Raw genomic sequence first — 12,853 nt, forward strand, 5'->3', positions numbered from 1 at the left:
CAAATTTTAAATTATAATGTAGTGGGGGTTCAGGTTGGGTTGGGTCTGAATTCAATAAATTCAGATCTGAGATAAAAAAAAAAAATGAATCCAATTTTAGAACTTGACCCAACCCCACAAATCCTTTAAAATGAGATGGATTGGGTCTAAGCACGTCGGATCAGGTCGGATCGAGTCACACGTCAACCCGACCTATTTGCAGCTTTAATCATAAGATAAAATATTGTAGAAGGGCCCTAAAAAAAGATAGTTTGACTTCAAGATTTTGGTAAACTTCCACTAATCCAAATACTAAAAATGGGTCACCTCTATCTGGGGTCACTTACACTTAATTGTGGTATCCAAATGCATATTTAAAGCTTAAAAAATTATAGTTTTACCAAAAAAACTTAAAAAAATTATATCTATTTGATATTATCATCCTTTTCTATTTTTTATGATTTTTGTATGAATTTTTTAGGAGTTTTGGGATGATTTTAATGATGGGGTAAGGATGTTTTAAAGCTATAAGATTTTAATTGGATACCTAGGCTATGAGTATGTGCCATGATTCAAACTCGACCGCAATTTGAGCTCCTTTGATTAGGTTTTCAAAATTATAAAATTTACATGAAAATATGAAGCAAGTCCAACCCAATCATCTTGTATGTACAGATTTGATCAAATTTGGCTTGCAAAAGTCTAATTGGTCCCACCAATCATCAATTAGGGTGGAAAGAAATTGAAACTAATTGTTAATTAGGAGAGAATTGGATAAGATTAGTGAATCAAGGTAGATCAAGTAAACTTGAGTTAGCTTGTTCAAGTTAATTAATGAAACTAGTAAGAATTTTGCTTAATCAAGCTTACAATTGGTCAACTGGAGATTAGATTAGGTAGAAGAAAGAGTGAATTTGATTTGGAATGATTTGATGTAGGTGGAATTGGAACAAACTGGGTGAATTAGTTTTTAGAATTAAGGAAAATGGGTCACTTGATGCAATAGGGTGTGACTGAACTTAATTGAGGATGAAATTGATTCATTGAATGTAGGACCGACCAACTTCTAGACTAACTAAAGCAAGAAGAGAGGGGGTTAGTGAGATGAAGAAATATGAAAATGAATGAGATTTTGATTTAGGAGCATGATCTTATTGATTTTAGGCTTAGAATTTAAGGTGCAGATGCCCAGGAGTGTCTACATCTTATGCAGGCTAGACTAGAAGAATAAACAAGGTTGGTATATGTTCTTGAAATATGGGACGAAAGTTCTCTTGAGGAGACAAAGTCATCAATAGTTAAAAGGTGATTTTCTTCTACTCTATTCACATCATAACAACTCTGTTAATATTACTTACCTTCCAAAAAACCTATAATTCATCTTTCATATTAGATGTCCTTATTGTAGGATTTGAGGAGCATAACGGAAGGAAAATGAATTTTAAAATTATACATAATGAAACTCCATATAATCAAATCCTAATCCCAAGAATCCCTTAATGATAAATAATCATATACATATATATATATAGGTAAGTATAGAATAATATCTGTCATGCTATATCCAAAATTTCGACAAAATTTATACTAGACACCCAAGTGTTCGTCCTCCAACGTTGATTCAGATTGGAGTTGATTCAAGACTCTTGCTCCTCAAAGATGGTTTCTCTTGCTGAATTCTTTCTCAAAGAATTCTCCTTGGGCAGCCAAACACTACCCTAAAACTTGTCCTTTCTTCCTCTCCTGCTAGCTTTTTCCTTCTCTTTTTTTCTTTTCTCTTCATCTTGCCTAATTCTCTTCCTAAGCCCTTATCCTAAAGTAGACCTTTTTTCTTAAGAGAACTTTATCTTAACAAGGAAAGGAAGAGGATTATTGGGACAATAAGGGAAAATGTGTAAGAAAGAAGAGATTGGAATGGATTGAATACCTGGGTGCGCCACCTATTTATAAGTGAAAAATGGTCACAAACCACAACATCTCGCGCCCTCCCAAGCATCATCTCACTCCTCGCCATCCATCTCATGCCCATCTAAAAATTCAGGACAAGTGGTAAGCTTCAAAAATTAAATGAAGAGACGCTTCTCGTAGAAGGACTCTTCGGAGAAATAATTTTTATATTTTTCGAAACGTCATGAAGCTTTTCTTAGGAGCATCAATTGAGTCCAATTGGATTTAATTAGTCCAATCAAGAACCAAAATCAAATTCGATTCAAATTTAGGAGCTAGGATTTGCAACACATGCTAGCATGTTCATCTTGCAAATATGATCTAATTCAATTTGACCCTTGATCAATTTTCTATATGTGTGACCTATTAGATTCCACATCTAGCCAGCAGTAGGTCCGAGTGCAAGTTTTTCTGATTTGATTAGAATTCTATCTAATCGATTTAGGTCCAATCGAGCTAATCTGATTTTAATAATTAGAACTCTTTCTAATTGACGATCGAATTAAACACTTTAATTAGATCAAACCTACAAGATAGGATTAATGTCTAACCACATATCATGTCTATCTGAAATATATAAAATTTTGATGAAAATATTAAAAATATCCTTCAGTGATAAGTTACCGTATAATTAAATCTTGCGATCGTACTACATCCCGAACATGACTAAGGATATGAAATCTCATCTAATCTAATTTAATATTCATATTTCTCTCAATCTTATAATGATGATTCAATTAATAAAATATTAAAAAGAATTTTAATTTTTATTCTACTTTGATCAAAATTTTTTTGAATCATCATTCAATTAGAGCAAGTAGGATGCGATCTCCTCTTATCAGGAGTGATCGATTCCATGTTAATCTACTCACAATCTTCATACACAATCGATCATATCCAAAATACTCCGTATATGACTAAGTTATAAATGAGTATGAACCAAAATATGGATTCATGTATACAAGATTCTATGATAGTCTCAGATCAAAAGATTACTTATACAACTCCCACTAAAAAAAATATCTTCTGATAGATAAGTAAGATTCTATAAGATGTTTTCAAGATGGATCAATTCCGTGAATTTATTCTCTAATGAGCATCCACATTCTTATATTAGTATCTCTATACAAGTGATTGTGAAATTAATCATCCTCTCCATCGAGCATACATAGGATATACCAGTCTTATAAAAAATATTGATCCCCAACTCAAGGATCCAATGATTGAAAATATTTTAAATTATAATTTTAAAATTTTAGATCTCACAAGTATGATCTCATCATTGCCCTAAAATTATTGTCCTAATCTATGGAGTTCATCATAATCTTAACAAATATAAGATGCAGCATATGATAAAACATAAATATCTTTTATTTATCCATAAAATATCAAGTACATGAGTTAGGAAGATTAAAAGAAAATTCCATCAAAATGCAAATTTTGATTGGCTTTTAAGTATAATTCTTTCACTTATCTTGAAGAAAGGAACTACAATTGTACAATATTTAATACTTGAATATTTCAAAAGATATTATTCAAAGCAACGCTAATAGCTTGATTTACAAAGAAACTAGTTTGCTTCAACTTATGGCTAGAGTGTTGAATACAAAGTTGTTATGATTTTCTAAAATTCTGATAAATTATCTTGGGAAAATGCAGGACATAATACTATACCTTGAGCATTGCATTTTAGCTGCCATTTGTTTAACCAATGTGGGTAGGGATTCAAAAGGGTTGGTTTTGATTGAGTCAGGAGTGATCCTATAGCCTCATTCAAAATGTAAAATTTGGCTTGTGGGTCAACCCATATACATCCTACAATGCGAGTAGCGTCAGCTAAGTATATCCAAGTGTGCATGCACTAGACTCCTTCCATTATCCCATGCACATTCAGGTGTTATCATCTAATGCTAAAGCAATCAATAATCATCTTGCATTTAGAATATATGAAAATGAAAACTGAATGTGATTTGAATTCTTTTAAGTATTATTTTTGGCAAAGCAATGGAATCAACATGCTCCATCTCCTCTCTATTTGAGTTAGAGATGAAGAAAATTAGGATAATAAAGTTAAATACAAATAGATAGAGGAGTTCACTTATGGCTCTTTTGCTTTGAGGTATTTTGGCTATCTGTTCCTATTGCTTCTCTCGTGCAGAGGTTTGATTTAGTTCTCTCCCTCCATTATCACTTAATTCATTTATGTGATCTTCATTGTTGTTCTAAAACTTGTATTGGAAATGATAGTTATGCCAATTCGTACTCTTTGTTTGCCCTAAATTTCTTGCCAGAACCCTTTCAAATTGTCATGACTTTTGCACATTTTTGGTTGGCATTCGATTAGAGGGAAGAAAGTTATTAGTTAGGAAGGCTTTAATTTTTTAAATTATTTTTCATAGAGTCATCCATATATTCTTCTACTATCTTTACAAGAATTTAGTGCAATACATGCACGAATTAAATTTGATTTTGGGAATAAAACTCTTTGATTTGAAGGAGACTTTTGTTGATTGAGAGGGTGATTGGCTTTGATGATTCCATGGTCACATTACCATGCGGTAATATTGTGCATACATGTCTTTGTGTGCCTGAGTGTGTGCATGTGTGCTATTATTGTTTTTTTTTTTTCGGATGGGAGGGAGTGGGTGCTTAATGCAAAGAAATAGTTTGTGATCCAACTATCTTGATGATGAGATTTAGAGATTTTTTATTTAGCTAGAGAATAAGAGGTGGTTTTGCACTCACCATCCTTGATAAATAAATAGATTCCCTACTAGGTAGTGATACTTGGCAAACATTTAAGGAATAGAGCAGCCTACAGTTACATAAATTAATGCTCAATAATTTAATCCATGCTCAAGAAATACAAAGAAATATACCCATATTAGGAAAATATCTCATCCTTAGTTATTGTTATTGGAATTTAGCTAACTTAAACCCATTCAAATGTGGCACACACTAATATACACTAGGATTTATTTTAGTTATTTTAACTTGATCCATACTCTACCTTCAAAATAAACCTCCAATATTGTGTTTGGATATATTTTGTGGTGGTTTCGATAAAGATAATTTATATATAACTATATTGGAGATAATATTCATCTTAATCTCCATAACTGTATCGGATAGATGAGGCACATTATAGAAGGATATGCTATGAGCTTGGTCTCTAACTCTTTTTTGAGGTAAAATACGAGAAGTAAGATGCTCCTGATATTATTATATTAACTTAATGTAGCATTTACAAATAACATAGTAAAAGGGTTACAATAACTTGAGTGACGGGAGGGACATGTTTCTTTTTTTTATACAGGAAAAGTTACGTGATGCTTTAGGGCTCATGCATCCATCCCATCAACTACAGTGAAATGTGTCATGTTTTATAAGGTTGATTGATATTACATTCTGTCATGCCAGAAAAGACTTCTATGCGAATTAATGAGGGAGAAGCTACAAAGAAAACTATTATCTATACCCAGTAACAAGCTCTGATCCATGAAAATTGATGGAGCAGTGAACGTGAGTGCAGTAGAGAGGAAAATGCAGAAGATGAGGCTCATCTATGATAGGATGCGATGAGGAAGACATTCTTTCGGTACCTTGAGCGTGGAGGCATCTGTCTATTGGAAAGGCACACCTATCAGTTACACTATAGCCTGAGGGAGCTGGGAGATCAAGAGTTTAACGTTTGGGTAGAAGATTATCGATGCCCAACTTACAAATATATTAACTGCTTTCCTTGCTGACATGGGAGGCAGTTGGCTTGGTGATGAAAGACTCGGAGGTTGCGTTCTTTCTAGATGCACCAAATAGCAGTTATAAGAAGACATTCTAAAGTAGGGAACTTAGTTTTAACATAATAGGAATGCCTCCACCTGCTCCAAATTTTGGTGAAAGATGATGGGAGCTTAGGAACATTGAGGTTAGAGAGTATGAAATGCCAATATATAATGGAGTAATTGCATTGCATCATGAGATGGTTTATAGATTCACTATGTTCATCACATAGAGGGCAGCTCCCATTGATGTTTAGGCCTCTTTTGAGCAAATTTTCTCTCATCAAGACTTTATCATGGTAGCATAGCCAGAAGAAGAGCTTTGCTTTCTCTGAAGTTGGGATGTTCCAAAAACCTCTGCCAAGACGTGAGATGACTCCATCATGCATGAAGAAGTTATAACAAGAGTTTACTCGAAAGAGACCATTTGAGTGCCACTTCCAAAATCATGAATCTTGTTCAGAGGAGAGAGAAACATTCTGAAGGAGAGGCAGAAGTAGCTGAAGCTCCCTAGATGCTAGAGAACTCATTGGATGTCTAAAGGATGATTGAAAAGGCATCATCTCAAGGAAGTGCTTTATCGAGCAATTTTGGTTCCTAGAAAAGAAGAATAGATTGGGAACGAGCATTTTAATTCACTACTTCCAATTTAGTGGTCATGCCAGAAGAGAATGGTATTGCCATTACCAACTTTTGGGCTAAACCAGAGTTTAAATAAATCTGATAACTTTAGCACATCTTTCTAGAAGGGCGAAGCAGTTCTTAGCAGTAGTCTTGATGTTCCCAAGAGAGGTCTTCTTTTGTAATATATATTTTTAATAAGCAGACACCAGGGTTTAAGCAGAAAATTTGTAAATCTTCATAACCATTTTCAATAGAAGAGCTTGGTTTAGAATAGAAATATTCTTAACATCGAGACCTCCATAAATTCTTAGCCTGCAAACTTGATCCCAGTTTAACAAGTGCTTGATGTAACTATTAGAATGTTGGTTGTCCCAAATAAACCTTCTACAAAGATGGTTGATTTTCAATATGACTTCTGATGGGAGTTTCACCACTGACATACAGAAGATTGGTACAGTATTAGGGATTGAGTTGGTTAAGGTAATACGGCCAGCAAGCAATAGTGTTTTTTGTTTTCAGCTACTCAATTTCTTTGATATTTTTTCAATCAGGAAAGATCAATCACCTTTGCTCAGCTTGGAATGATGAAGAGGAATACCCAAATAACGTGTGGGAAGGGTAGAGACCTTGCAACCTAGCAAAGTGGCCATACTCAGGGTTAAGTCTTTACTGATGCCCAAGCCGATTATCTGATTTTTTTTGAAGTTGATGCTTAAACCAGTGATCATTTCGAAACTATACAAGATTAACTTGAGATAATTGATGTCAGATTTATTTGCTTTATAGAAGATAAGTATGTCATCAGCAAATTGAAGACACTGTGAGAACCCCTCCAATCTAATGGGACCAAACCCACGTAACAGTTTTTGTGAGATGGCCAAATTTAAGATTTTTGCAAGGACATTAATGATCAAAATAAAGAGCATGGGAGAGAGGGCCTTGCCTTGTTTGAGACCCCTTCAGTTATGGAACCAATTACCTATTGAGTTATTAATGACCAATGCAAAGTTAGATGAGTGGAGGAGCATCTTAATCCAGTCGATCCATTTGGATTCGAAACCTCTGTGAGATAAGAGCTCAAATAAGAATTCCTAAGAGATACAATCAAAAGCTTTCTTGAAATTGATTTTGTAGAGCACTACAGGGAGTTTGGCCTGTTTGCTAAAGGAGATTAATTTCACTACTGAGATGTAGCTTTCATAAATTAGACGACCTTTAATGAAAGCCGATTGACAGTCTGAGATCAATTCATCTAGTTTATTTTGTAGTTTGTTCGATAGAACTTTGAAATCAATCTGTTCTCAATGCTGATTGGTTTAAAGTCTTTCACCGATGCATTATCAGACTTCTTGGGGATCAAAGAAATAAAGGTATAATTGAGTCTTGAAAGTTCGCATTGGCCACTATGGAATGAAGAAAATAACTTGACGATGTTATTACTGACTACGTCCCAGTATTTTTGATAGAAGGAGATTTGAAATCCATCAGGTCGAGGTGATTTATTTCTGACGAGGCTAAAAATAGCTATCTATATCTCTTTGACTGAGAATAGAGCAACTAAAGAGGAAAGATCTGGAGTAGGGCTAGGGTAGAGCTTATTCCAATCTACATCAATATTCTTAATTCTAGGAATACCAAGAAAGGATTGATAGAAGGAATGAAATGCTTGAGCAATATCAGCATAAGATTGTAATACTATATTGTCAAGAACAATCTTTGAGATCTAGTTCTTTTGCATCCTGTTAGAAGCGGGGATATGAAAAAATTTGGTGTTTCGGTCCCCCTCTCAAAGCCAAATATGACGGGATCTTTGCTGCCACATAATCTCCTCTTGCTACAATAGAGAGTCAAGCTAAAGTTTGAGGTCCGCTCTTGAGGATCTTTCCATTAAATCTAAGTTTCTTTGTTCCTCTATCACATCTATCTTATTTATTTGATCTGTAATTCTTATTTTGTTGGAGGTGATGTTTTCCATAGTAGATTTGCTCCATCTCCTGAGATTTGCTCTAAGAGTTCTGAGTTTGATAACTAGGTTGGAAGCAGTTTTATCGATTATTGGATAGTCAGATCTCCATTATTTTATCAGACTGTCGAAACCTTCATACTGATACCATAAATTTTCAAAATGAAAAAGCTTCTTCAGAGAACTAAGGCAAAGATCCATGGACTTGAGTGACAAGAGAAGGGAGATATGGTCTGACATTATCTGAGGGAGTGGAGAGAGTAAGGAAGAGAGGAAGGTGTTGTGCCTGGTAAGGGAGACAAGGTATTTGTCAAGTTTTGCCAAACTAGCTTTGTCTCTGAAATTGGACCATATAAATTTGTGGGCTGTTGTATTGATCTCTAGGAGACCAAGGGAGTTGATGAAATTCTTGAAGTCATGTGATGCACCGGCACATCCGAGAGCTCTAGTTCTCTTGAAAAGAAATCTAGTCGTATTGAAGTCGCCTATTAGAGCCCAAGGTAAACTGATTGAGTTATTTGGATCCTGTAATTCCATAAAAAAAATAGATTGGGATACTCAGTCATTGGGCTCATAGATATTGGTGATAACGAATTTGATAGTTGAGTTTAATAGAGAAAACTTAGTGCTAATCGAGTATCTTCCTCTGTAAATAGGGCAACCAGCTAAAATATTTTTGTTCCATGCTGTAAGTAACCCACCAGCAGACCCTAGAGCCTCCAGTGTGTGACATCTCTCAAAAATTGGCCCACATATTGATCTCAGAAGGTGTGGCAAGAAATGGTTAAGTTTGGTTTCCTGAAGATAGATGATCGAACTGTTGCTTTATTTAATTGATTGCCAAATCAGACATTTTTTTGAGGATAAACCCAGCCCTCTGACATTTCAAAATAAAATTAGCATGATGGAAAGCTAAGTAACAATAGTGCTAGGGAGGCAGCCACAAAGTCATCGAGACGATCATTCCGACTTAGCACAAGAGGAGAAATACCGAGAGGGAGATACTCCTTAACAAACTTTCATATAGTAGAGAGAGTACAAAACGTCAGTTTCAGATGGCAACTGACAAAGAGCTTAGAGATACAGAGATCAATGAAATTTAACTGAAGACTAAAATATAATGCAAAAGTCTCCATATGAAAGTAAAGGAATAAAAGAAACCCTAGTGGATGATAGTAGTTTAGAAGCATCCTCAAGCAGTAGCTTTAGTTCCTCCGGCCATACAGGGACAGAGGCAGCATTGAATTTCAAGACTTTTCATATGCTGAATGGGTGGAGCTCTTTTGTCTTCGGAGAAGATAAGACCACATTTTTTTACAAGTTTGGAGATATCGCCTACAGTGAGGAAGTTGATAAAGAGAATATCTTCCTCTGAAAGTAGATAATCAGTGATACCCAAGGACTTGAGCTTCTTGAATCGAAGGTGAGCACTTCTTTTGGCGGGGATGGGATTGAGAGATAACTTCTTGATAGGAAAAAGGCCCAAACAGATGGAGCTGAAGGCTCAGATGGTAGGGATAGGTAGCTGGGATGATGGGATGGGAGACTTAGAGATTTTAGCAGTATCAGAAACTAACGATCTTGAGGAAGGTTTTGGTGAAAAGATTATGCTAGCACTAGCATAGTAGGGCTTAGACTCATTTAAAATCAGACTAATCGGGTAAGATTTTAAATTTGAACCCGAAGAAGGGAAGGGAGATAGAGTCTTGTGGAAAAAAATAGCTAGTTTGAGCAGTTTAGGGAGGATGTAGAGAGTAGGGGCTGTACTAAGATAATAGAAACACGAATTCCCATCTCGAAAAAAATACATAAATGAAATATTGGACTGCTCAATTGGAGAGAGAGAAATAGTGTTCTGATGAGGGGGGCTGGACTGAGAGTAACATTTTTCCGACAAGCTCCCCCTCAAAGCACTCCCATGATGATAGCTGGGATTGCGATGATGATGACGATAAGCTGAACCAAACCAGAACTCTAATTTCGAATCTACCAAGTCCCCGAGGTCGTTAATTTGGGAAGAAGATTGATCAAGGTAGGGGTTATAAAGGACAGCAAAGTTAACCTGTAGACGGACTCAATAATAGAAAGCCCCAACAGTAACATCGATAAATGCTAGAATAGATTCTAAATTCTCATAGAGAAAGGAAGATCGAAACTAGTTAGATCTTTCATGCGAAGGCTGGAGTGATTAACCCTAAGTGGAACTCCAAAACTGGCTATGATACAAGCAACAACATTAACATTCCAGCAAATTGACGGAAGATTGAACAGGCTAGCAGAAACCTTGAAACGAAGCTTGTGAGGGGAACCATCAATGATCTGATCCCAGTGAAAAATAGCTAAGGTGAATCCATCACCACGAATAGGACCTAGTGAAGCAAGGTGTTGGACTACCTCAAAGGATGGGCAAGCTACAAAGAAGATGTTCTCACAAGGGAGTTTCTGGGTAGCTCAGGAACTTATAGTTCTGGCTTTGTGAGATAAGGTAAGAGAGACGTCATCAACCTTAATGGCCTGACCAGAAGCTTTAACAAAGATAGCATGATTCAGATAGGAGGTGTTGGCCATGTCCAAAGTAAAAATAAGAAAAGCTTTGGCAATGGGTCCACTCTGAGGGTTTTTCGATCTTCTATGGTAAGTTTGGGGTACACACAATGGGCTTTAGGAGAAAGTTGAGAATCAAAAGTTCTCAATTTAGAGGATGAGATGACCTTACACCACTTGAATAGGTGACCAAACTTTTTATAGTGGAAGCACCTAAGAAGATTTCTATATTCTAGTTTGAGGTAGCCTGAGTCCCCACAGCGGAAACACAATCCCTTTTTAAAGGCCAAAGAACGATATGGAAGGGGAGAAGAGAAGATGGATTGGGACCAGACTTACCAAATGGTACCGGCACAGTTTTTGCAGGAGAGCGACGATTTACAATGCCGCATGGTTTGATAAGCTGACCTCTGTGGTGGAACGGTGATAAAGAGATCGGACAGCTAGAAATTATGCTGGGAGCAATGGTGGACTGGATCTGAGGGAGGATGGGGGGATACGGGATGATGAGAAAGGCTTGGGTGTAGTGTTGAGGTGAGGCCTAGGATAAGACACACGACGGTGCTTCTTTCGAAAACTGGCATGGAGCTAGCTTCTGTCAGAAGTCGGACGGGGTATTTTGACAAACCTCACTTGTTTGAGGGAAGGAGGAGTTGGCTGGAAATAATTGGACCATTACTGCGAGACAGCAGGAGAAAATGGAGCAAAAGCTTAAGTGGAAACAAAAAGGTAAGATTTAGGAGCTTTCCCCAAGATCCCGACGTCGATCCCAAGTGATGCACGAAGTCCCAGGGAATAGCATTGGCGCCTATCGCAAGGGAAACCCTAGAAGTGGGATGGAGAGTAGAGTTGGGAATGGGGTGGGAGATTGAGTGTCCAAGACGGGTAGGCACCGGGATATACTTCGGAAGCTTTCTAAGAGTTGGTTTGTGGAAGGAAGGGGTAATCCTTTTGAGGGTTTGAGAGGGAGCATGAGTAGATGAGGTGGTTGGGAACAAAGGTCGTGGACGAAGATGGTGGAGTTGGGAGAAGACGATTTGCTTTCTCTTTCTAGAATGAGATCGCTTCTCTCACTAAAATCCATTAGCAAAACAATCCCAAAAAACCTTCAATCACCCAATGCATTTTATCAAAGCTAACTCATTTGAGTGTGTTTGTAATCCCTTCTTATCGGAAATACTCGGAGTTGGTTTTGATAAGTTAAAATGCTAGTCATTGTACCGAGGAGCATATTTAGATCTTCTTTTTGTAGTTGCAGTTAGGCTAGTTTCAGAAATTAAGTCCAGCATCGGTGGCTTTAGCTCCGTCTAAATTTTATATACCCCATATGCTTTAATAATTATTTTATAGTCTTGAATTGTTCATCCAAATATATCATTGGTCAAGTACTCTTGAGCTAATTATTTAGTCAAGAAGATGAGGAATAAATTTAACTTTAGATGATAGTTTCTCTAAATATATATTGGCTATTAAGTGCTCCAAATTTTTAGAGTTTGCTTCTTGTGTATCGAATATTTGGATGTTTTTTTGGAAATGATAATCAATGTTGCTAATTAATGAATGTCATGGAAAAAATGCCTTACTCATAAATTTAGAATTTTCTCCTTATGATTATAGTAGTGATCTGTAGAAGGTGCATATGTTTCCCCAGCACCATGCTTAAAATTCAATGGGTCTTGCTTTAGGAGGCACTTTAAATATGGGCTTTAGTTACTAATTATTTTTAGATTGCATGGAACAAGGCTTTTATGCCTCTTTGATGGCTGGCTGAAGAAGACTGAAATGTTGTCGGGACAAGGATTTTCATGATGTTTGCATTGCGTATGATTTTGTGACGTTGTTTCACTGTCAAGGACTTCAAACTGCATGGCAATGGGTTGGATCTTTAATGAAAATAATTAGATTCTGATCCTCCTGATAACATTGTTTTACTCTCAAAAGAAAGAAATTTTAAAATTGGCTTGTCACAAAAATCTTACCTTCATCATCTGTAATTTCTCTTATTATCAATCTTGAT

The sequence above is a fragment of the Elaeis guineensis genome, chromosome 2, assembly GCF_000442705.2.
Source record: "Elaeis guineensis isolate ETL-2024a chromosome 2, EG11, whole genome shotgun sequence".
NCBI lineage: Eukaryota > Viridiplantae > Streptophyta > Magnoliopsida > Arecales > Arecaceae > Elaeis > Elaeis guineensis.